The sequence below is a fragment of the Bos indicus genome, chromosome 9 (assembly GCF_029378745.1).
Source record: "Bos indicus isolate NIAB-ARS_2022 breed Sahiwal x Tharparkar chromosome 9, NIAB-ARS_B.indTharparkar_mat_pri_1.0, whole genome shotgun sequence".
NCBI lineage: Eukaryota > Metazoa > Chordata > Mammalia > Artiodactyla > Bovidae > Bos > Bos indicus.
Genome location: NC_091768.1, coordinates 87,502,780 through 87,527,615, shown reverse-complemented (window position 1 = coordinate 87,527,615; position 24,836 = coordinate 87,502,780). Strand labels below are relative to the sequence as shown.

At 49.5% G+C, this 24,836-nt stretch overlaps 1 protein-coding gene and 1 pseudogene across 1 annotated transcript in view; one reads left to right on the top strand and one right to left on the bottom strand.

Annotated features, from left to right (window-relative positions):
- LOC109564039 (UL16-binding protein 1-like) overlaps positions 1 to 24,836 on the bottom strand; it is a 267,031-nt gene that overhangs the window by 123,963 nt on the left and 118,232 nt on the right. The window lies entirely within an intron of this gene.
- Positions 35 to 18,581, top strand: LOC139184854 (UL16-binding protein 3-like; annotated as a pseudogene).

Below are 24,836 nucleotides of genomic sequence, written 5' to 3'. Positions count from 1 at the left end.
GGCGGGGAGGAGTCAGGGGCGGAGAATGGACTGAAATGCGGGGCGAGCTATAAATAGCTCCCGCAAAGTCGGATCCAACCAGTTTCCTGGCGGGGATGGACTGGAAGCCGACCCCGGACCGCATCTTGGTTTCGTGGCTCTGGTGCTACTCGTGGCTCTCCGGTTCTGCACGGCGCGAGGCGGTGAGTTCGGGGATTAACCTGCGAGGAGAGGACACGGGGCCATAAGACCCGAGAGGGATGGGGTGTCCGAGGCGGTTCGGGGATCGCCGAGGCGGGGCCGCCTCCCTGCTTTAAAGCTCCGCGCGCTCCTTTCCCGCTGGGCTCCTGCTCCCCGCTCCCACTGGCGCTGGTTGCCGTCCCCCTGCAGGGAAAAGACAAGATCTGGGTGAAAAAGGAATCCCAGCAGGAAGGGAGGGAAGGCAGGGAGACGTGAGAGCCAGGTCGGCGTCACGAAATGCTGCTGCAGCCCCCCGGGTTTCCCCGTCCGGAATTCAGAGTCACTGAAGCGGGTGCAGGAAAGGTGGCGGCCGCTTCCGAGGGACCGAACCCACGCGGTTCAGGGGAAGGCTGGGTGGAGTCTGACCAGTTGCGTTGGCCGCAGGAAAGGTGGCGGGAGATGGGCAAGGGTCTAGGTGGAGTCCGCCACTTGGGCGGAGAGTAGGGGGGGGCGGGCAGTGCAGGAGGGAGGGTCTGGGAGATGGGTGGAGTCTGTCCTAGGACGCCGCCTTAGAGTCCTGCTTGGTTCAGTTCAGTTCAGTTCAGTCTCTCAGTCCTGTCCCACTCAGTGCGACCCCATTAATCACAGCACGCCAGGCCTCCCAGTCCATCACCAACTCCCGGAGTTCACTCAAACTCAGGTCCATCGAATCGGTGATGCCATCCAGCCATCTCATCCTCTGTCGTCCCCTTCTCCTCCTGCCCCAAACCCTCCAAGCATCAGGGTCTTTTCCAGTGAGTCAACTCTTCATATGAGGTGGCCAAAGTACTGGAGTTTCAGCTTCAGCATCAGTCCTTCCAATGAACACCCAGGACTGATCTCCTTCAGAATGGACTGGTTGGATCTCCTTGCAGTCCAAGGGACTCTCAAAAGTCTTCCCTAACACCACAGTTCAAAAGCATCAATTCTTTGGCGCTCAGCTTTCTTCACAGTCCAACTCTCACGTCCATACATGACCACTGGAAATACCATAGCCTTGACTAGACGGACCTTTGTTGGCAATGTAATATCTCTGCTTTTCAATATGCTGTCTAGGTTGCTCATAACTTTCCTCCCAAAGACTAAGCATCTTTTAATTTCATGTGCTTGGTTACAACAGTATTTTTTCCATATCCCTCCCCATCCCAAGAACCTCAGGGCCTCCAACAACTTCCCATCTGTGAAGGGATCCTAAACCTGCCCTCTGTCAACTGGCACCCTATCCTCTTGCCTGAGAATTCACCCCAGCAGAAGCCTCCCAGCCTGGCCCCCAGGACATAAAGCAGGAGAGATGGGAGAAGAGTTTCCCAAAGTGTGTGACACAGGGCACGAGGGTGAGGACGGGCACCCCCACTTCTACCCTTCGGTCCCACATTCATATTCCCTGAGACTATGGAGACAGTGGCCTATTATAGCTATTATTTAAGACAGGAGTTGGAGAACCTTTTCTTCAAAAGATAGACAGTAAATCTGTTGGTCTCCACAGGCCATTTGGTGTCTGTGTAGATTGTACATCTCCACATTTGTGCTACAAGAGAAGAAAAAGAGGACCTGAAAAACCAAAAGAACCATGTGACTGCCCTGGGTCACAAAACAGTAACAGATGACTCCTCCCCTAGGGACTAGTGCAAGGGATGCCTTAGCTGCCTGTTAGTGAACCAAAAATTTGCTCTGTCCTACCTTGTAGGTTCTGGGTGGTGTGATTGTGAAAGGAGTGCGGGTCCAGCAGATATGGGCTAATGTCCCCTGACCCCTCTGCTCTAGAATGGCTTCCTTGGTCCATGGAGATATAGGGGACACTGCATGAAGCCTCAGGCATGAGCAGAGAATAGTGTGTGCATGCTAAGTCGCTTCAGTCATGTCCAACTCTTTATGATCCTATGGACTATAGCCCACGAGGGTCCTCTGTCCAAGAGATTCTCCAGGCAACAACACTGGAGTGGCTTGCCATGCTCTTCTTCATGGGATCTTCTCTCACTCAGGGATAGATCCCACATCTACTCCAGCTCCGACATTACAGATGGATTCCTTACTGCTGAGCCATGGGGGCAGGCCCTGGAGAATAGTGGTCCTACAACAATTCTGATGTCAGGCCTAAGCCACCTGCTGCTCTCTCTTATTTGTTGCCTCTGGCCCTTCTTATGCCACACCACAATATCACTTCAATCCTATGATGGTTGGTCTATGTGGACGAATGATGAGGGGTTGATGAGCCCAGATCATGATGGACAACACTGACATTTCATGACCAGAGGCTTCACCTCCACCAGCCCCCAGGACCATACCAGGAGCCACATTTAAATGGTGTAGTATTCCCCATTGCAATTCGCATGGCCTTGCTTCAGGACATAAAGGGTCTGTGTTGTGAACCTCCAAGTAAAATGCCATAGACGGCACATAGCACCTTTCTGACCACAGATACCTCTGACGTCACAGGTTCTGCTGGGTCATGTGCCCAGGAAGCAGGTCATTATTCACCACTCATCTGTGACTGCTTTTGTGCTAGGACAGCAGTTGTAACAGAAAACTATGGTCTGCAGAGCCTGAAATATGTCATATGTACAATTATAGAAGTCTATGGGCCACACTGCAAATTTAATGGAAATAAGATAGGGATAACACTCCTGAACCCTGGAAAGGTTGTAGGTTGTTAGTCATTTTCTCTAGGATATGATATTGTTTACACATACTATTGGGGAATGAAGGTCAGTGTCAGAAGTGTGAACTTGGAAATCGCTTCTATGGTAGCCCTCACAGCACGGTTATTTACTAAATGTGAAGATTTTTCAATCACATTGCAAATGCAATGGATGTGAAATGAGCACTATAAGGATCAGTGAATGGGTGACACTCCTGTGAGCAGACGTGGGACAGATGTGTATTCCTTACCACAGATCTCAGGCACCACAGTAATAACAGGTGGGCCATGATGATGTTTCAGACTGTTGGACATGATGACAGTCCCACTCTAGGTCCTTATGAATGTGGGGGTGGCTTCTCTGCCAAGTGTACACTTACCCCAGTCAATGACCGTGTGGCTTCCGAAGGCCAGAAGGACTTCTGCACTTGCTGTGGTGATAAGAGGCCCCTCCTTGCTGAAGCCTGGCATCTCTGTCTCTAGTAGTGGATTCTGAATATAAGACCTGACTCAGTGCTGGATACTGCACAAAGGACCCAGACATTTTGTTGGGATGACTGCACTCAGCCTCCTGAACATCCAGCCTTGTGTTTGTCTCTGTTTTTTTAATATAATTTTTCCTTTCAATCATGTAGTTTTTAACAGGGCTCACTGCTCTTCCCTTTGCCTTTAGGATCGCCCTGTGCTATGAGCCAGCGTGGCACTCTCTGCAGTGAGTCCTGGCTACATTGGGGCTCTCTGGTCACTTTGGCCACTGCATCTGCTTTGTTTCTGACATAGAGCACTCCACTTGGCATCGGCTCTTTCCCCTTCTCCTTCCTCAGTCCTGCTGGAAGTGCACAGGAACACCAATCCCACCACCGTCCCTGACCTTCAGCAAAAGTCACCCTTGAGCTGTTGGAGATGCTTCTCATCCATTCTTTCCTCTCGGGCTCCATAGAGCCTGGTGGACTGCACACTTTCCTGCCCTCTCATACCGTGTCCACCCTGGCACATTCACTTCTCTGAGCCTTGGATCCCCTCCTCTACCACCTGCCTCGGAAGTTCTGGATTTTCTTTTTCATGCCATGTGGGCCAGGCCTTCTCCAGGATTCCAAGACCCATCAAAGTGGTAGATCAGCAGCATCTCCCTGGCCTTGCTAAATCCTGTGAATTCTTTCTGCAGCTTTGGGTTCTGTGTTGGCCTTATGAGCAGAGTAGAGATAATGTTATGTGGTTTCTCCACTTGCTCAGCCTGTCGGTGGTGTTGGGGGCCAGGGGGACCTTCCTGCTCTACCAACCCAGCCCGGCAGCTTTCCTCTGCTCTCACATAAGTGGTGGGAGGAGGTAATGGGTCTTCTCCAAAACCTGCCCTCACCTGCATTTCCTTCACAGACACTCACTCTCTTTTCTACAACTTCACCGTCGATCCTCACCCCAGTCCTGGAGAGCCGTGGTGTGTGGTTCAAGGCCAGGTCGATGGGAATGTTTTTCTCTCCTATCACTGTGGTGGCACCAAGATCCAATCCATAAGTCCATTGGGAGAGGAGGTGAAAACTACGAACGCTTGGGAAACACAGACAGAAACACTGAGAGACATCAGGGACTTCCTCAAGGGGCAATTGCCTGACATTATACCGGAGAAACACACGGCCAGAGGTGAGTTCAATTCGGTTCAGTTGAGTCGCTCAGTCGTGTCCCACTCTTTGCAACCCCGTGGACTGAAGCACGCCAGGCTTCCCTGTCCTTCACCAACTCTCAGAGGTTGCTCAAACTCATGTCCATCAAGTCAACCTCATGTCCATCGAGTCCAGGGGTGAGTTAGGAAGTCCAAATACTGAAGGGGCTGCATCCATTGTTTGTGGGTAAAAAATTCAACTGGATATTGGTCCTTCCCTAGTAGTCCAGTGGAAGGAGCAGGCCTTGGAGGAGAGAACAGGGCCAGTTACCTGGGCCCAGGGGAGGTGGACCACGGTGAGGCAAAGAATTTGTCAAGTCCAAGGCTGAGCTCTTTCTTTTCCTTGGTGGAGTCAGGCCCTCTGACCCTGCAGGCCAGGATGACGTGCCAGTGTGAAGAGGATGGACACATCAGTGGATCTTGGCAATTCAATTGGCTTCAATGGAGAAATGTGCCTCCGCTTTGATTCAGAAAATGGACACTGGACAGAGGTTCATTCTGGAGGAAGGCGGATGAAAGAGAAGTGGGAGAAGGACAGAGCTGTGACTGACTTCTTCAAGAACGTCTCCATGGGAGACTGTCAGACCTGCCTTCAGGATCTTATAGTGTGCTGGGAGAAAACGTTGAAGACCTCAGGTAAGTGAGACGAGTATAAGGAAGTGGTAGTCCACTCAAGGTGATATGGACCCAATGTCTGTGTGTGCATGTGTGTGTCTGTGTGTGTCTGTGTGTATGTGTGTTTTGGCAAAGTGATCCATCTAAAGTGAGCTGTTCCTGAAACATGGATGGACCTAGAGAGTGTCATACTAAGTGATCTAAGTCAGAAAGAGAAGGAGAAATATCATATGACATACCTTATATCTGGAATCTAAAAAGAAATAGTACAAAAAAACTTAGAAAACAGAAAGAGACTCACAGACTTAGAAAACAAGCTTATGGTTACCTGGGGGAAGGGATAGTTAGGGACTCTGGGAAGTTCATGTACACGCTGCTATGTGTAAAATGGATAACCAACAAGCTCCTACTTTATAGCACATGGAACTCTACTCAGTGTTATGTGCCAGCCTAGATGGGAGAGGGGTTTAGGGGAGAAGGGGTACATGTGTATCTATGGCTGAATCCGTTCACCGTTCACCTGAAACTATCATAGCACTGTTAATGGCTGTACCCCAATTAACAATGTTTTTGGAGTGAATAAAAATAAAATAAAAGAATGTAAAAAAATAAATTTAAAAAGTGAGTAGCTCCTGGGAGAACAATGATCCGGGATGCTCTATCATCCTCGTTCCCTTTCCACCTCCTGACGTCCTTTCCTCACAGCACAGGCATTTGGATGATTGAACATGGATTTTTGCTGATCCAAATCCTGTAGACGTCTTTTTTATTTCTGGGATTTATTTCTCACTGTACCCTCATTCCAGAATCTTTTTTTAAATGTCACCAATTCTACTTCGGAAAACTGTCAATACCACCTCTGCTGTCAGCTCCTGAGGACTCCATCCTCAGGTCACTGTCTCTGATGTCACAGCAGGACTGAGTGGCTGTGTTGGAAACCTTGCTCCCCCATTAGCTGTCAGAGCCCCGTAAGGAGTGGGCTTCTCCCTTCGCCCCATCTTGCCTGAGGATCTATCCCAGGGGCCTCCATGTGATGGGTACAAGCTGTCTGCACCCATCTAGGGGTACCTAGGGTATCTGAATTCTAGGGGTACCTGAATCAGGGGGGCTGAGGAGGCATCTGCCGAGTTTGGGGTCTGGACAAAGGATTCACTCTTACTCTCCTTGCAGCATCACCGACCACAGTCCCCCATACAGTGCAGCCTACGGCCCCAACCAGCAATCACATAACCAAGATCATCCTTGGAGTTCTTGCCGGTTTCATCATAATAAGCATCGTAGTGTGGATCATTCACAAGAACAGGTACTGAAGGCAGGGGCACAGGGCCTGGCGTGAGGACGAGGAAGGTGACTCCCAGCCAACCCCTCCCCTCACTGAACCTCTTCACCCTGGAAATGAGCAGGGGGATAAGACCCCATATCATCTGAGAGCAGAACTCGACAAGTTCAGCCCTGAGTTCTGAGAGGTCCCTGCTGTTAGGTGACATTGTTAAAAGGGAGGGGCCTTCACTAAGCTGAGGCCTATTGATGCTTAAAGACTTCAGCCAAGTCCCCTGACTGAGCACAGACTGCTGGCTGGCAGGGCCCCGGTAGGTGGTGTGAGAACAGCAGGCACTCAGGGCAAGGGCAGGACTCACGGGGGCTGAGAGCAGCAGGGGGCTCCACATGATGTGTCAGTGGGGAGGGGACCCACCCAGGGGCCAAGATGAGAGGGGCCGGGCTCTCATCCCAGGAGGAAGGGGTGGGAAGGCCTTTGCAGACCCAACTCCAAAGGCCTGTTCTCACAGGAAGTGGCTTGGGTCACAGCAGGCAAGGCAGGAGCCCCACAGCAGAGACTGTGGGAAGGGCTGAGGCCAGGCCTGTGCTCCTGGAGCAGCAGCAGTTCTGTCTCAGCCTGTGGCCTCCTGGGGACCCAGAGACTCCATCACTGAGTGATACTGCCTTGAGCAGAGGTGCCTGGGGATGGGTGGGGCTGAGCTGGGGTGGAGGCGCCCAGCTGAGCTGCACCAGGAAGAGATATGGGGGCAAGGACCCTGGTCCTGAGGGCTGTCAGTTGCTGGCTCAGAGGCTGTAGGGGAACGAAGGAAGGAGGTTTGCCTGCAGCCCCTCAAGGCTGTCAGAAAGCAAGGCCCCTCATCTGGGGACTTGCTCCTTGGTCCTTAGGCACCCCCTCGGGAGGATCCAGACCTGAGTAAAGGAAGCAGATTGATTCCTCACTGGCTCCAGTCCTGAGCCTAAGCAGGGGGTGTCAGGGCCTGGGTGACTCTGTGATGCAGTAAAGAAGGAGGAGGTGACAAGAAGCTGCTGGGCCTGGGGTGGGGGTGGGGGTGGAGGACATAGGAGCCCCTCAGTGAGGAAGGAGCTGGAGGGGGGCTGGGGAGGGGCAGCCCCAGGAAAGTGACAGGAGTTCCTCAGTCTCCTGGACCAACACCCCTTTATTTTCTACAGGAGATGGTGCTTCCCAGAAGCCACAACAGGTGCTCTGTCGGCCTCATGACTTAGTCTTTCCTTGGCAGCCGTTGTTCTCCTTCTGTTCACTTTACAGTCAGGAGATCAGACCCAGGAATTCGGAGCCTGCCTTCCAGTTATGATGACGCAGTAGCTGCGTTGTCTCATGACTCTTGTCACATTTGGCAAACTGTCTTCTCAGTCTCTCTTTTTTTTTTTTTTCCCATCCTCTTTTGCTTCTTTCTCTTGGTTGTAAGTGATGGAATCCCTGCAATGAAATGTTCAACTACTTGAACAAGAAATCTCCTCAAATAGGACACTTTCTGTCTTTTTCTAGTTTGAGAAAAATCAGACTCTTCTCTATATGGCAATCTCATTGTTGCAAATGATGATAATGCAAGAAAAATACCATCTGCTATTGCAGGACACAGGGATTCTTTCTGTGTTCAGAGAAACAACTTCAGAGTGTTTTGAACAGAACAAAATACTATGTCTGAATGTCTCTTTTAGTCATTTTATTTCTAATATGAATATTTAAGTCAGTATCTCGCTATGGCAAAAGACATAAATATTTCAAGTTTCCTTTTCTAATCAAGGAGGGAACTCGGGACATTTCACCCTTTGTCCACCTTATGGGATTAAATAGAACTGATGATTCAGCTACATGTATTGTGGAAGCCAAGAATAAAAAGAAAGCTCTTAAAGTAACATGCAGTCTAGCTCTCGATCCCAATCAGTATCCTGATAACCTGGATCCAAGGATATATTCTGAAAGTTATGCAATGAAATCCTTTTTATTTCATCAAGATCTTCACCCTCAGTGGTGACTCTTCTGTGTTCCTCTATGCCTCCCCCTCTCAAAGGAGAAGCCAGACATCACAGCACAAACTATGTCTGTTTTGAAAAGTAGATTTATTTCCCCATAGACAGAGGATCATGTTCAGAATAGATAATGAAGTACTACAAATAAATAAGATAAATTGTAATTTTTTGGCCACTGCTTGAGCTGTTTACATATGGTAAACTGTTGTTCAGTCACTTCGTCATGTCCAACTCTGTGACCCCATAGACTATAGCACGCCAGGCTTCCCTGTCTCTCACTATCTCCCGGAGTTTGCTCAAACTCATGTCCATTGAGTTGGTGATGCCATCCAACCATCTCATCCTCTGTTGCCCCATTCTCCTCCTGCTCTCAATCTATGCCATCATCAGGAACTTTTCCAATAACTGGGCTCTTCACATCAGAAAGACAAAGTATTGGAGTTTCATCATCAGCATCAGTCCTTCCAATGAATATTCAGGGTTGATTTCCTTTAGGATGGACTGGTTTGATCTCCTTGCAGTCCAAGGGAATCTCAAGAGTCTTATCTAGCACCACAATTCAAAAGCATCAGTTCTTCAGCATTCAGCCTTCTTTACAGTCCAACTCTCACATAAGTGCATCACTACTGGAAAATCTGTAGCTTTGACTGGACAGACCTTTATTGGCAAAGTGATGTCTTTGCGTTGCACATCCTACTCAGCATCTTTCTTTTTCCTTCTCAAACCAATTTTACCACTTGACCTTGATGGTCAGTTTTTCTTTCTTATCACACGTGTGTTCATTGGGGGAGCACTTTTGATTTCTTTTAAGTACTTTTCCTTTGCATTCACAACTTGACCAAATGTTTGATGGGAAAGGCTTCTTTAGGTCCTTGCCGGTTCTGTCTTTTATTGCGTCCATTTTTAAATGACATGTTCCCGTGGTATCTTGAATTTTCCTGAAGAGATCTCTAGCCTTTCCCTTTCTATTGTTTTCCTCTATTTGCATTGATCATCTAGGAAGCCTTTCTTATCTCTTCTTGCTATTCTTGGGAATTATGCATTCAGATGGATATATCCTTCCTTTTCTCCTTTGCCTTTCGCCTCTCTTCTTTTCTCAGCTATTTCTAAGGTCTCCTCAATCATTTTGTCTTCTTGCATTTGTTTTTCTTGGCGGTGGTTTTGGTCAGCACCTTCTGTACAAACTCAGGAACCTCTATCCAGAGTTCTTCAGGCACTCTGTGTACCACATATAATCCCTTGAATCTATTTGTCCCTTCCACTGTATAATATAAGACATTTGATTTAGGTCATAGCTGAATGGCCTAGTGGTTTTTCTTACTTTCTTCAATTTAAGTCTGAATTTTGCAATACAGAGCTCATGATCTGTGCCACAGTCAGCTCCCATCTTGTTTTTGCTCCTATATAGAGGTTCTCCACCTTTGGCTACAAGGAATATAGTCTATCTGATTTCAGTATTGACCATTGGGTGATGTTCATGTGTAGAGTCATCTCTTGTTTTGTTGGAACAGTGTTTTTGCTATGACTAGTATGTTCTCTTGGCAAAGCTCAAAATAACTTTTGTTGCCTTCATTTTACACTCCAAGGCATGTAGGTACAGCAAAACCTCAGAGATATTCCAGGCTGTGTTCCAGACCAGGGCAATGAATTGAATATCATAATAAAGTAAATCACACAAATTTTTCATTTCCCAGTATGTATATAGTTTTGTTGACATTGTCTGAAGTCTGTTAAGTGTGCAATAGCTTTATGACTAAATAAATAATATACAGAATTTCATTAACAACAATTTGTTTCTAAAATAAAGTAGTTTGAGAATCATCTCTGCCTTCATGAGTCAAAATCTTTTTGCTGGTGGAGGGTCTTGTCCAGCGTCTATGTCTGCTGACTGATCAGGGTGGTGGTTGCTGAAGGTTGGGGTGGGTAGGGCAATTTCTGAAAAGAGGACAACAATGAAGTTTGCCACATCCTTTGACTCTTCCTTTAACAGATTTCTATGGAGCATGCAATGCTCTGTAACAGCATTTTAACCCACAGTAGAACTTCTTTCAAAATTGGAGTTAATCCTCTGCAGTCTGCTGCTGCTTTTTTCAACCAAGTTTATGTTATGTTCTAAATCCTTTGTTGTCATTTCAGCAATCTTCATAGCTTGTTCACCAAGAGCAGTTTCTGTCTCAAGATACCACTTTCTTTGCTCATGCATGAGAATGAACTCTCATTCAATTCGGCTTTATGATGAAATTGCAGCAATTCAGCCACATTTTCAGGCTTTGCTTCTAAGTCTAGCTCCCTTCTTGTTTCCACTACATCTGCAGTTACTTCCTCTGGTGATTTCTTGAACCCCTCAAAGTCATCTGTGAAGGTAGGAATCACCTTCTCCCAAACTCGCCTTAATGTTGATATTTCAACCTATTCAGTGTTTTCAATGGAATCTATAATCATGAATCCATTGTAGAGGGACTTCCCTGGTGGTCTAGTGATGAAGAATCTACCTTCCAATGCAAGGAATGATGGCCTGATCCCTGTTCAGGGGACTAAGGTCCCACATACTGCCTAGCGACTAAGCCCATGTGTTGCAACTACTGAGCCCAGGCACCAAAACTAGAGATTCTTTGTCTTGCAGCGAATGATCATGTATGACCCAACAAAGATCCTGTGTGCCTCAACTAAGACCCATGGAACCAAATACATAAATAAATAAATAATATTTTTAGAAAAGATGATATCCTTTTAAAAAAATAAATAAATTCAGTCCAGAAAGTTCTCAGTTGACTTTGCTCAGATCCCGAGAGGAATAACTATCTATGCAGCTATAGCTCTAAAATGTATTTCTTAAATGCTGTTACTTGAGCATCAAAATTGCTCCTTGATCCATGTGCTGCAGACCAGATGTTGTGTTGGCAGCCATGAAAACAACATGGATCTCATTGTACTTCTCCATCAGATTCTGGGATACTTTGTCAATCAGCAGTAATATTTTGAAAGGAATCTTTCATTCTGAGCAGTAGGTCTCAATATTGGACTTAAAATACTTGGCCACCAATGTTGTGAACAGATAGGCTGTCATCCAGGCTTCATTGTTTCATTTACGGAGCACAGCAGAACAGAATCAGCCTAATTCGAAAGGGCCTTAGAATTTTCCAAGTGGTAAGTGACCACTGACTTCCAGGAATCTGCTGCGTTAGTCCTTATCAAGAAAATCAGCATGTTCTTGGAATCTTTGAAGCCAGGCATTGACTACTCCTCTCTGGGTATCTAAGGCCTGGCAGGCATCTTCTTCCAATAGATGGCTCTTTTGTCAATACTGGAAACCTTTAACTTCGTGTAGCCACCTTCATAGATTATCTTAGCTAAATCTTTTGGATAAGTTGCAGCAGCTTCTATGTCAGGTCTTGTACTACACTCTGCACTTTATTTTATGGAGATGGCTTCTTTCCTTAAACTTCATGAACCAGCCCCTGCTATCTTCAAATTTTCTTCTGCAGCTTTTTCACCTCTCTCAGTCTTCATAGCAATGAAGTGAGTTATGGCTTTGATCTCGACTAGGCTTTGGGTTCGAAAATGTTGTGGCTGATTGGATATTCTATCCAGACCCATAAAACTTTCTTCATATCAGCAATAGGATGTTTTGCATTCTCAGAAACAGATACCCAGACTTAGAGAACGAACTTACAGTTGCTGGGTGGAAGAATGCACAAAGGGATAGTTAGGGAGTTTGGGAAGTTCATGTACACACTGCTCTATTTGAAATGGATAACCATCAAGGACCTGTGTATGACATATGGTGTGTCTGTGTGTGCACACTCAGTCGTGTCCAACTCTTTCTGTCCTCATGGACTGTAGCCTGCCAGCTCCTCTGTCCATGGGATTTTCCAGTCAAGAATACTGAAATGGGTTGCTCTTTCCTTCTCCAGAGGATCTTCCCAGCCCAAGGATCAAACCCACAACTCTGCTCACTGTTATGTGACTGCCCTGTCAGGATGGGAGTGTAGGGAGAATGGATATATGTATGTGTACAGGTGAGTCCCTTACCTGTTCACCTGAAACTATCCCAACACTGTTTGTAAATCAGCTATACCCAATACAAAATAAAAAGGTTTTACAAAATAGATTGTTTTCCAGTTGGAGTCATTAGAGAAACTTCTGGGGAAAAGATGCAAAGATATGAAAAACCCAACTGCCACTTTTGCAGAGCCCAGAGCAAAAACAGGATGCCTCACATGCCCCCAGCATACATGAACACTTAAGGGTTCAGCCAGTCACCTTAGCCACCCTTCCGACTGACCCCTGGACACAGCCCTACACTCACCTCATGGAAGGAACAAGCTCACCCCAACACCTTAAGGAGTCAGCAAGCAAGGAACCTGTCATTTGTTGTCACTCCCCTCTGTTGCAACAGGAGCCCCAATAAAGCCTTGCCTCAATTTCTTTTGATTAAGATATTTGATTTATTTTTATTGTCTGGCCTCTGAATTATTTCTATTGATGAAGGAGGCCAAGATCCGTGGTATGTAACAACTTGGGGATAAGAGACACATGGGGCCTGGGAGGAGGAATGGAACGCAGGCTTGGGTGGGGCACCAGCTTGCTGAGTTCAGGTGATTGATATGTCAGGGGGAGACGCTCATGCATAGGCCTGGGGGACAGGGCCCTGTGTTTAACCTCTGGGAAGAGGCAACACGGGGACCACATAGCCCCAGTGAGTGAAGCTGGTGAAGAGGCAAGTGACTAGGAGAGCAGGAGAAAGACAGAAGGACAGCCTTAGAGTCCTGGTCAGGACAGCCACATAGGGGAAGACGAGCCACTCTGGACAGGCCTGGCCACTCCCACCCATGCATGCTCCTGGCACCCGTACACAGTCTAGACCCCAGATAGGAGTGGAATCAACTGGGAGGTGGTTTTAATGGGTGTCGACAACGATTATATTTCCAAGAACATGAGACTCCACCTGATTGCTCTTGCCAGGTCCTTAAAACTCTGCTCGAATCCATTTCCACATCTATAAATAGGGAACCCAGCCTCACTCAGTGACAAGACATGAACTGGAGCACTGCCCGTGCTCAGGTGTCAGCGTGACCCTCCAAGGTCAGGGCTCAGTCACCCCTGAAGCTAGCAAAGGCCAAAAGCCCCATGATAACAGAGAGATGGAGCCCTGTCACAGACGTTGACCTCTCAATGTCATTGGTAGACCCACTTCCCAAGAGTTAGGAGGCCTTGTCACTCCCAAAGAGTGTTGGATCATCAACACTCTTCATCAGCAGATAGCCCTGAAATGTGAAAGTGAGATGCTCAGTGCCGCTTGTACACTGCATAAAAGTAAATTATGAGCAGAAAGAAAACGGATCACACAGGCTACCAGTGTAGAACAAGCAACCGGAAGAGACCGCCAAGTGGCGCCCCGTGGCAGCGCTGGATCCCGGTCTCCGCGGAACCTGCAAATTCAGGTTCTGGCCTCAGTCCTCAAATTCTTTCTAATGAGCAGTTACTTTGGCCCACAAAAGGTTTAGGACTTCTCTGGGACAGAAACTACTAGAAAACATATTGCGGATGACACTGCAGTTAAGGGCTGTCTTAAAGCCCTTCCAAGAGATCCGCAGAGTTCTCCGGTGGGGTGGTTGGGTGTAGGGGGTGGCGTCGAAATCTTGAGTCTTTTAAGAAAAGCAGGGCTTCCCTCGAAGCTCAGTCAGTAAAGACTCTGCCTGCAATGTAGGAGATCTGGCTTCGATCCCAGAGTCAGGAAGATCCCAAGGAGGAGGGCATGGCGACCCACTGAAGTACTCTTGCCTGGAGAATCCCAGTGGTCAGAGGAGCCCGGGGGACTACAGTCCTCAGGGTCGCAAGAGTCGGACACGACTGAGCGAGTAAACCACCACCACAGGAAGACTGCAGGCGGGAATGGGGAGGAAGGTTGAGGGGCCAGAAGGACTTGGAGAAGAAAAGAGACAGTGAGGGGCAGGGGGCGCAAGGAGTCAGGAGAGGCGGCTACTGCCGGCGTCACCTGAGGCTTCCGACGCGGGGCGGAGAGTGGACTGGAGGGCAAGGCGAGCCCTCCTATAAATAGCTCCGCGAGAAGTCCGATCCAACGAGTTTCCAGGTGGTGATGGGCTGGAAGGCTGGCCCCGGAGCGCGTCTTGGTTTCGCGGCTCTGGTGCTACTCCTGCCTCTCCGGTTCTGCACGGCGCGAGGCAGCGAGTTCGGGGATTAACCTGCGGGGAGCGGACACGGGGCCTTAAGACCCGAGAGGGATGGGGGTGTCCGAGGAGGTTCAGGAACGCCGCGGGGGGCCGCCTCCTGCTTTTAAAGCTCCGAGCGCTCCTTTCCCACTGGGCTCCTGCTCCCGGCTCCCACTCCCCGGCTGATTGCCATTCCCCGCAGGGATAAAGACTGGGTGAAATCTGGGTGAAAAAGGAATTCCAGCAGGAAGGGAGGGAAGGCAGGGAGACGTGAGAGCCAGGTCGGCGTCACGAAATGCTGCTGCAGCGCTCCCCCGCCCGTCGGGAATTCGGAGCCACTGAAGCTGGGTGCAGGACAGGTGGCGGCAGCTCCCGAGGGACGGAACCCACGGGGTTCAGAGGAAGGCTGGGAGGAGTCTAACCAGTTGCGTTGGGCGCAGGGGAGGTCGGGGCAGATGGGCAAGGGTCTCGGTAAAGTCCACCACTTGGGCGGGGAGTGGGTGGGCAGGGCAGGAGGGACCGGTGGGGAGATGGTGGAGTCTGTCCTAGGAAGCCTCCTTACAGTCCTGCTTGGTTACGACACTATTTTTTCCATATCCCTCCCCATCCCAGGAACCTCAGGGCCTCCAACAACTTCCCATCTGTGAAGGGATCCTAAACCTGCCCTCTGTCAACTGGCACCCTATCCTCTTGCCTGAGAATTCACCCCAGCAGAAGCCTCCCAGCCTGGCCCCCAGGACATAAAGCAGGAGAGATGGGAGAAGAGTTTCCCAAAGTGTGTGACACAGGGCACGAGGGTGAGGACAGACACCCCCACTTCTACCCTTCAGTCCCACATTCATATTCCCCGAGACTATGGAGACAGTGGCCTATAGTAGCTATTATTTAACACAGGAGTTGGAGAACTTTTTCTTCAAAAAAATAGAGAGTATATCTGTTGGTTTCCAAGGGCATTTGGTGTCTGTGTGCATTATACATCTCCATATTTGTGCTACAAGAGCAGGAAAAGACGACCTGAAGAAACCAAAAGAACTGTGTGGCTGTCCTGGGTCACACCACAGTAATAGTTGGCTCATGCCCTAGGGACTAGTGCAAGGGGTGCCTTAGCTGTCTGTTTGTGAACCAGAACCTTGCTCTGTCCTGCTTTATAGGTTCTGGGTGGTGTGAATGTGAAAGGATGGTGGGTCCAGCAGTTATGGACTAATGTCCCCTGACCCCTTCTGCTCTAGAGTGGCCTCTTTGGTCCATGGACATAGGGGACACTTTGTGAAGCCTCAGGCATGAGCAGAGACTAGTGTGTGCATGCTAAGTCACTTCAGTGCCTCCATGTGATGGGTGCAAGCTGTCTGCACAGTAGGGGTACCTGAATCAGGGGTGCAAGGAGGCATCTGCCGATTTTGGGGTCTGGACAAGGACTTCACTCTTACTCTCCTTGCAGAATCACTGACCACAGTCCCCCCTACAGTGCACCCTATGACCCTAGCCAGCGATCACATAACCAAGATTGTCCTTGGAGTTCTCACTGGTATCGTCATAATAAGCATCGCAGCCTGGATCCTTTACAAGAAGAGGTACTGAGGACAGAATTCAGAGAGAAGGCTGGGGCACAGGGCCTGGTGTGAGGCCGGGGAAGCTGGATCCCAGCCAACCCCTACTCCTCACTGAACCTCCTCACCCTGGAAATGAGCCGGTGAATAAGACCCCATATCACCTGAGAGCAGAATTCAGACAACATCAGGCCTCAGTTCTGAGAGGTCCCCGTTGTCAGGTGAGATTGTGAAAAGAGAGGGGCCTTCACTAGGCTGAGGGCTTATTGATGCTTAAAGGGTTCAGCTAAGTCCCCTGAGTGAGCACAGACTGCTGGCTGGCAGGGCTCCCGTAGGTGGTGTGAGAATAGCAGGCACTCAGGGCGAGGGCAGGACTCACGGGGGCTGAGAGCAGCAGGGGGCTCCACATGATGTGTCAGCGGGGAGGGGACCCACCCAGGGGCCAAGACGAGAGGGGCCGGGCTCTCATCCCAGGAGGAAGAGATGGGGAGGCCTTTGCAGACCCAACTCCAAAGGCCTGTTCTCACAGGAAGTGGCCTGGGTCACGCAGGCAAGGCAGGAGCCCCACAGCAGAGACTGTGGGAAGGGCTGAGGCCAGGCCTGTGCTCCTGGAGCAGCAGCAGTTCTGACTCAGCCTGTGGCCTGCACGTCAGCAGCCTCCTGGGGACCCAGAGCCTCTATCACTGAGTGGCCCTGCCTTGAGCAGAGGTGCCTGGAGATGGTGGGCCTGAGCTTGGGTGGAGGTGCCCACCTGGACGAGACCAGGAAGAGATGGGGGGCAGGGACCCTGACACTGAGAGCTGTGTGTGCTGCTCAGAGGCTGGAGGGGAACGAAGGAAGGAGGTTTGCCTGCAGGCCCCCAGGGCTGTCAGGAAGCAAGGCCCCTCCTCCGGGGACCTGCTCCCTGGTCCTTTAGGCCCCACTCAGGGAGGATCCAGACCTGAGTAAAGGGAGCAGATTGATTCTTCACTGGCTCCAGTCCTGAGCCTGAGCAGGGGGTGTCAGGGCCTGGGTGACTCAGTGATTTAGGAACGAAGGAGATGACAAGAAGCTGCTGGGCCTGGGGTGGGGGTGGGGGTGGAGGACATATGAGCCCCTCAGTGAGGGTGGGGCTGGTGGGGTTGGGGAGGGGCAGCCCCAGGAAAGTGACAGGAGTTCCTCAGCTTCCTGGACCAAGGCCTTTTTCTTTTCTGCAGGAGACGGTGCTCCCAGGAAGCCCCTGACAGGTGCTCTGTTGGCCTCAGGACTCAGTCTTTGCTTGGCTGCTTTTGTTCTCCTGCTGTTCACTTTAGAGCCAAGAGATCAGACCTTAGGAATCCCAAGTCTGTCTACCAGTTATGATGACACAGTGGCTGCACCATCTCGAGTCTCTTGTCACATCTAATGAGCATCCTCCTCAACATCTTTATTTTTTTCAAATCTCCTTTCCCACTTTCTCTTGGTGTTGAGTGATGCAATCTCTGCACTGATACTTTCAACTACTTGAACAAGAGATCACCACAAACATAACACTTTCAATCTTCTAGTTTTTGGAAAATTAGACTTTGCCCTGCATCGTGACATTATTCTTAAAAATGATGCTATTGCTGGAAAAACACATCCACTATTACAGGACTCAGGGTGTTTTGCGTTTTTTTCCCCTATATCCAGAGAAACAACTTCATTATATTTTCAAAGGAATAAAATTTTACATTGACTGGTTCCCTTCATAATTGGTGCTGAGTCGTGTTCGACTCTTTGCGACCCCATAGACTGTAGGCCACCAGGCTCCTCTGTCCATGTGATTTCCCAAGCAAGAATACTGGAGTGGGTTGCTATTTCCTTCTCCAGGGGATCTTCCTGATCCAGGGATCGAACTCATGTCATCTGTGTCTCCTGTACCTCATTCATTGGCAAGCTGATTCTTTACCACAGGTGCCACCTGGGATAGTGATTCTTAAATCAACACTCTATATTGCAGAAAAGTTAAGTACTTCATGCCTGTTTTCTAATCCAGGAGAAAAGTCATGGTATGTCTCCATTCCTCCACATTATGGGATTAAATAAAACCAGTGATAATGCTTTATTTCTTGTGGAAACAGAGAATTTAAGGATCATTCCTAAAGTAACATGCAGTCCAGCTGTGAGGTGATCCTTAAATTCTCTGGATTTTTAAATGTATATTTCACCATATCCCAAAAGTAGGTCATGTGTTCACCCTACTATGCAGCCATCCGAGTGTTAGTTCCAGGATGGAAAACATAGACTAAAAGCCATGTAGATAGAGGCCAACCTCAGAGACACTGTGCGCTGGCTTCCAGACCAGGGCAATAAACTAAATTTCACAATAAAGGGAATCACATGAATTTTTTTCATTTCCACTGCACATAATATTGTGTTGACATGGAAGTCTGTTAAGTGTGCAATACCTTTATGTCTAAATAAGCAATGTACAGACCTTAATACACAACACTTTGTTTCTAAAATGAAATATGTTGAGCATCATCTGAGCCTCCAGGGAGTCACCATGTTTTTGCTGGTGGAGGGTCCTGTCTCAGTGTCTGTGGCTGCTGACTAATCAGGGTGGTGGTTGCTGAGGGTTTTGGTGGGTAGCGCAGTTTCTGAAAATGAGACTGGGAGAACAGGTGGAAGTCAGAAGCTGCCATCAGAGATGGGCCAGGTCGGCCCCGTGTGAGGAGTGTGGGCCCCAGGGACCTGGGCACCCAGACTCACCCCAGGCATGCCCCTGACCCCCGGCCTCACCCCAGATCCCCAGGCGTGAGGTCAGAGGTGGAGGGCTGGGGAGGTCGGAATTAGTACCTGAAGTAGTTTCATGGATGTCAACTATAGATACCTCCAGAAACAGGAATCTGGACAAAATTCTGACTCTGCTAGTTTCTTCATCTTGACATGCCTCAATTTACACATTTGTAAATGGGAAACGCTACCTACGGGAATGAAGAGAGGCTAAACATTCATTTAGGACCTGAGGAGATCATGCAGGTAACCCTGAATTTGTACATGCTGAGGACTCGCCAACCCCCGTCTCAGGAGTTGTTGTTTAGTCACTAAGTCCTATCTCTGTGGTCCTGTGGACTGTAGCCCGCCAGCCTCCTCTGTCCATGGGATTTCCTCAGGCAAGAATATTGGAGTGTGTTGCCATTTCCTCCTGCATGGGATCTTCTGCATCCAGGGATGGAACAGACATCTCCCACATTGACAGGCAGATTCTTTACCGCTGAGCCACCTGGGAAGCCCCTTATCAGGTGTTAGTGCCGCTAAAAAAATACAAGGAACACGGGGATCCAGAGAAGGGGATGGATAGAAGAAAGGTGAGGGACAGATCACTGAAATTTTGAGGAACATCAGTCCCACAGAGGGTGTGGGGAGCCTGGGGGAGCCCCCAGGAGAGACTCCTGTGGGAGGACTCTGGGGACTCATTCCCTTCTCCACTGGCCAACCAGGCTCCTCCCCAAGGGTGGGTCACCCCGGGGCTCCAGGTGGCAAGGGCTGCTGGCACCAACTTCAGTCGTGCTTCCTGGTCCTGCTTCTGCTGCCCAACTGTGTCCACGAAGTGCAGCGTGGTGAGTTCCCGGTGAACCTGCTGAGAGAAGGCGGGGATGATGCATCATAACCAGAGAGCGGGACCCGAGCTGGCCTTGGTTAGAAAGTCCACGGGCGTGGTGTTGCCTCCGCCTCCTCCTCCTCCTCAATCCTTAGGTGAGCTCCTTTCCTTGTTGGCACCTGCTGGGCTGGTTGGCCACGTTCAGGCCAGCAAAAGGGCAAACTTGTTGAAATAGCAATGCTCAGACAATGGGAGGTGGGGAGGCGAGAGGACAAGGAGAGCATGGCAGGAAACACTGCCATCCCTAAGCTCCCAGCCCCTCAGCCATGCCTTCAGGAGTGGGAGCCCCCGTGGCAGGGCTGGGACAGGCGACCTTCCTGTGGGAAGGAACCGGGACACCCCCTGAAAAGCACACACCACTGATCTCATCTGTTCACACAAACCCTTCTCCACACGACTCCCTGCCCTTGACTCCCAGGCATCTTTACCAGCTATAATCCACCCGTGCCACCCTGGGCTCTCCCTTCCCCAGACACATCCCCTTAGTGGCCACAGCTCTTCCCCTGCAGCTCACTAAGTTCATTCCACATCTTTGCATCCCAAGAAGCCCAGGGCATCCAATACCTTCCCACCTGTGAAGGGACATGAATCACACTCTCCACCACTGGCATCCTATCCCCTTGCCTGAGGACTTATCCCAGCAAAAGCCTCCCAGCCTGGTCCTCAGGAGGGTCGGGAGCCCAGTCGCCCAAAGTGTGACATGGGGCCTGAGGGTGAGGAGGGGAACCCCTACTTCTACCCTTTGGTCCCACATTCATATCGTCCATAGACCATGGAGATGGCAGCCTATAGTGGTTATTGATTAAGGCAGGAGTTGGGGAAATCTACAGAAGAGAAATCTGTTCGTCTCTTCAGGCCTTTTTGCGTCTGTCTCTGTGCACCCCCAGGTTTGTGGTGGGACAACAGGCAAAGACAACGTGAAAAACCAAAGGAATCCCTCTGACCACTGTCCTGGTTTTCGAACTCCAGCACTGGGTGACTCATCACCTGGGCAATTATCCGGGGGCTCCCTCGGCTGCCTGTTTATGAGTCACAACCCTGCCCTGTCCTGCCTTGTAGCCTCTGGTGGTGGGAATGTGATAGGAGGGTGGGTCCTGCAGTTACAGGCTAAGGCCCCCCTCCTCTGCTTCCTTGGTCCAAGGGGCCACGGGGACACTGTGTAACCACAGAGGTGAGCAGAGGACAGGGAGGTACCACAGTTCTGCTGTCAGGTCTTGGTCCCCTGCTGGTCATCTTATCTGTTCCCTGTGGCCCTGCTTATGCCAAACCACACAATCACTTCTATCCTGTGACAGCTGGCCTCTCAGTAATGATTACCGAGTGGATGAGCCCAGTTCATCAAGACTGGAGGTCCCTTCTCTACCAGACTCAGGACCATAACAGTAGCCATGTTTAAATGTTAGGCTTTCCCCACTACAAGTGGCGTGGCCATGCCTCTGACCCTGTGGGGCTGGATTGTGATGCTCTGATTAGGATGTTACAAGCTGTCCCTGAGTGAGGGCATGGCAACCCACACTAGGATTCTTGCCTGGAGAATCCCAAGGACAGAGGGACCTGGTGGGCTACAGTCCATAGCGTTGCAAAGAGTCAGACATGACTGAAATGACTTAGCAGGCAGGCAGGTTATCCCTGGCACGATTTCCCCAGCTGGATGGACTTCTGTGTCATGGGTGCTGCAGGGTCCTAACTAGGGTCCCATTGGCAGTTCCCGGCACACTCATTCCTTCATGTCCTTCCCATGAACACCTTCCACAGCTGAGTTGACCAGTTACAGAGGCCTCTGGTCTGCAAACCCTGAAATATTTAGTGTCCGGCCATTGACAGAAATGCTTTACACCAGGCAGATATAAAAAGGAGATGTGAAGGGATCACAGCCCTGCATGCTTTCAGGCTATGATTGTTACTAATCTCTGTCATTTTACCCAGAAAAGTGTGGTCTTGCAACATTCTGTTTGTAGCAATGCAAAGACAATACGAGAATGTACTCATACTTCTCAACTATGGCAGCCTTCACCCCATTCCTAACTACAAAGACTTTTCCATCACTGGTTCGAATCTGGAGAATGTGAAATAACCACTGTGTGGGTCTTCACACACCGTGATACCCCTGTAAGCAGGATACAGGACGGTTATATATTCAGTACCCTGCATCTCATGCATCACATTGATAACAGCAGGGCCGCGATGATGCTTCAGATCCCTGGACATGATGTGAGTCACACACTGGGTCCATAGGAATGTGGGGTGGCTTCTGCTTCCCAGTGTGCACTTACCTGAGTCCATGGCCGTGTGGCCTCCAAGGATGGGGAAGGCCAGAGGATGGCTGCACTCTGCTTGCCATGGTGATGAAGGCCCTCCTACTGGAAACTGGCATCTCTCTCTAGTAATGGATTCTCTGTTCTGACAACTGGCTCAGTTCTAGAAACTGAGCAAAGTATCCAGACAAGCTGTTGGGATGGCTGTTTTCAGTGTCCTGATCATCCACCTTGTGTTCTATTTTCTTTCGCTTCTGGGGTTTTTTGTTTTTTGGTCGGCTGCCTGGCTTTGGGGATCTTAGTTCCCTGACCAGTGATCAAATCGGGCACCTGGCAGCGAAAGCGCAGAGTCCTAACCAGTGGAGCCCCAGGGCCTTCCCTTGTCTCATTCCTTTCAGTCGTGCAGTTTGTATCTAGGTTGGCCGCCCATCCAGGGTGTTTGCCTCTAGGATTGCCCTGTGCTGGGAACCAGTGTCATACTCTGCAGTCAGGACCTGGCAGCCATCTCATCTCTCTACTCATATCAACCATTGTGCCTGCTTTGTTCCTGACACGGTGCATCCCCACCTGGGATCTGCATATGTTCAACCCCTGTTTCTGCTGGAAGCCCACTGGAGACACCATCTGTGAGCAGCATCCTGACCTTCAGCAAAAGCCCTTCTGTGTTACTGACCAGTGCTCCTGGACTCGATCAATAGAAGTTGGTAAAAGGCCAGACACAAATTCAGGGGGAAAGAAGCTTTATCGGGACTCATGAGGGAGCAAAAACATGTTCCCTTGCTGGCTCCAGAGGGTGGGGGAGCCGGTCCCACATATGAGATGAGGGTGAGGGCGGATCCTGGGTTCAGGCCAGGGGGTGACCTGGGGGTTTGTTCCCCCTTGGTGGTGCCATGTGCAGGGATCATGACCAGTACCCTGCTTTTGCGCCTGGCTGCTCTGAAATCGACTTGGGTTTTTGGTCTTTTTGTATCTTGTTGTTGATTATTTGCCCCAACTGCACATGCATGCAATTATTTTTAACCCCTTGCAATTTCTTTGTATTTTGATGCTTGATGTGACTTTTGTCCAAGTACACTCACTGCAGCAAACTGTCCCAGCCTGTCTCATTCCCCACTGAGGGGTTCTACACCCTTATTCTTAAGAGTTAAGGCGCTGAAGCTTTCTTCTATCAAAACTTCTCCTGCTGGACAGGGACCACTGAACTGAGCCTCCCCTCAAGGTGCAGAAGTCCCTCACAAGGACCTACATGGATCTGGGCCACCCTCCACTGAAACGGGCTATATTCCTTGAGCCACCATGAGTGTTATTTCAAACTGGTAGATCCTACAGGCACAAAGTCAATCAAAAGGTTAAATAAACAAGGACTAGAAAGGAAAGAACAACAATAGCCATTAAAGGGCCTAGAAAGGGAATGAACCGGGTTAACTTTGGAAGGACTTTCTCTTTTTTTTAAACTCTTGGCAGAGGTGAAATCTCCCATGACAAAATTGTGAGGCCCCTCTACTTGTATATTTAAGGTGCATATTTACACCTTAATATAAGGTGTAGTAATATAAGGTGTATATTTCCTTAATATTGATCTCAGAGAGACAGCAGTGAGCAGTGGTAAGGAGGGATCTTAGTTTCCTGCCCAGGAATTCAACCTGGGTAGCTTGGTGTAAAATGAGGAATTCTAGACACTGAACACCAGGGGCAAGATGCAAACCTCCCTTGGCTCTTACCATCTTTGAAAGCAAGAATGTTTCAAGGAGGCAAAAACTGTAAAAACAGGTACCAAAGTTATTACTGGAGATATACAGAAATAGTTCGTTTATTTAAGACGGAAGCAAGGTGGAAATATACACCCAGAGAGGAGTGCAGGAGTCCTGAATGAGCAGCACAAAGAAGCTAGGCTAGGGATTTAACATACACATACAGGGCTTCCCTTGTAGCTCCGTCAGTAAAGAATCTGCCTGCAGTGCAGGAGACCTGGGTTCGATCCCTGGGTTGGGAAGATCCCCTGGAAAAGGAAATGGCAACCCACTCCAGTATCCTTGCCTGGAAAATCTCATGGACAGAGGAGTCTGGTAGAATGCAGTCCATGGGGTTGCAAAGAGTCGGGCACAACTGAGCGACTAACACTTACTTACATGTCTCTATCTTCCCTGGTGGTTCAGTTGGTAAAGAATTTGCCTGCAATGCAAGAGACCCGGGTTCCATCCCCAGGTCGTGAAGATCCCCTGGAGAAGAAAATGGCAACCCATTCCAGTACTCCCTTGCCTGAAGATTTCCATGAACAAACGAGCTGGCAGCTTACAGTCCATGGGATCCCAAAGAGTCCGACATGACTGTGTAACTAACCTTCTTTCACTTTCACTTCCATACATGCATCTTTTCTTCCCCAACTCCCCTCCCATCCCCACCCAGGCTGCCACATAACATTGAGCAGAGTTCTATGTGCTATACAGTAGGTCCTTGCTGGTTATCCATTTTAAATAAATCAGTGTGTGCATGTTGATCCCAGATGCCCTAACTATCCCTTCTCCCCATCCTTTCCCCCTGCAACCATAAATTCATTCTCTAAGTCTGTGAGTCTCCTTCTGGTTTGTAAGTAAGAGCACTTGTATCACGACTTTTTTGATTCTGAGTGTGAAGGACCTCAGAAGGTGTTTCTGCTCCTCCGTCTGACGTATGTCGTTCAATATGACACTCTCCAGGTCCATCCATGTTGCTGCATAGGGCATTGTTTCATTCTTTCTGAGGCTGAGTAATACTGCCCTGTGTATATGTCCCACATCTTCTTTGCCCATTCATCTGTGGGTGACGTGTAGGTGGCTTCCAGGTCCCGGCTACTGTGAGCAGCGCTGCCGTGAACACAGGCTGCACGTGTCCTCTCAGAC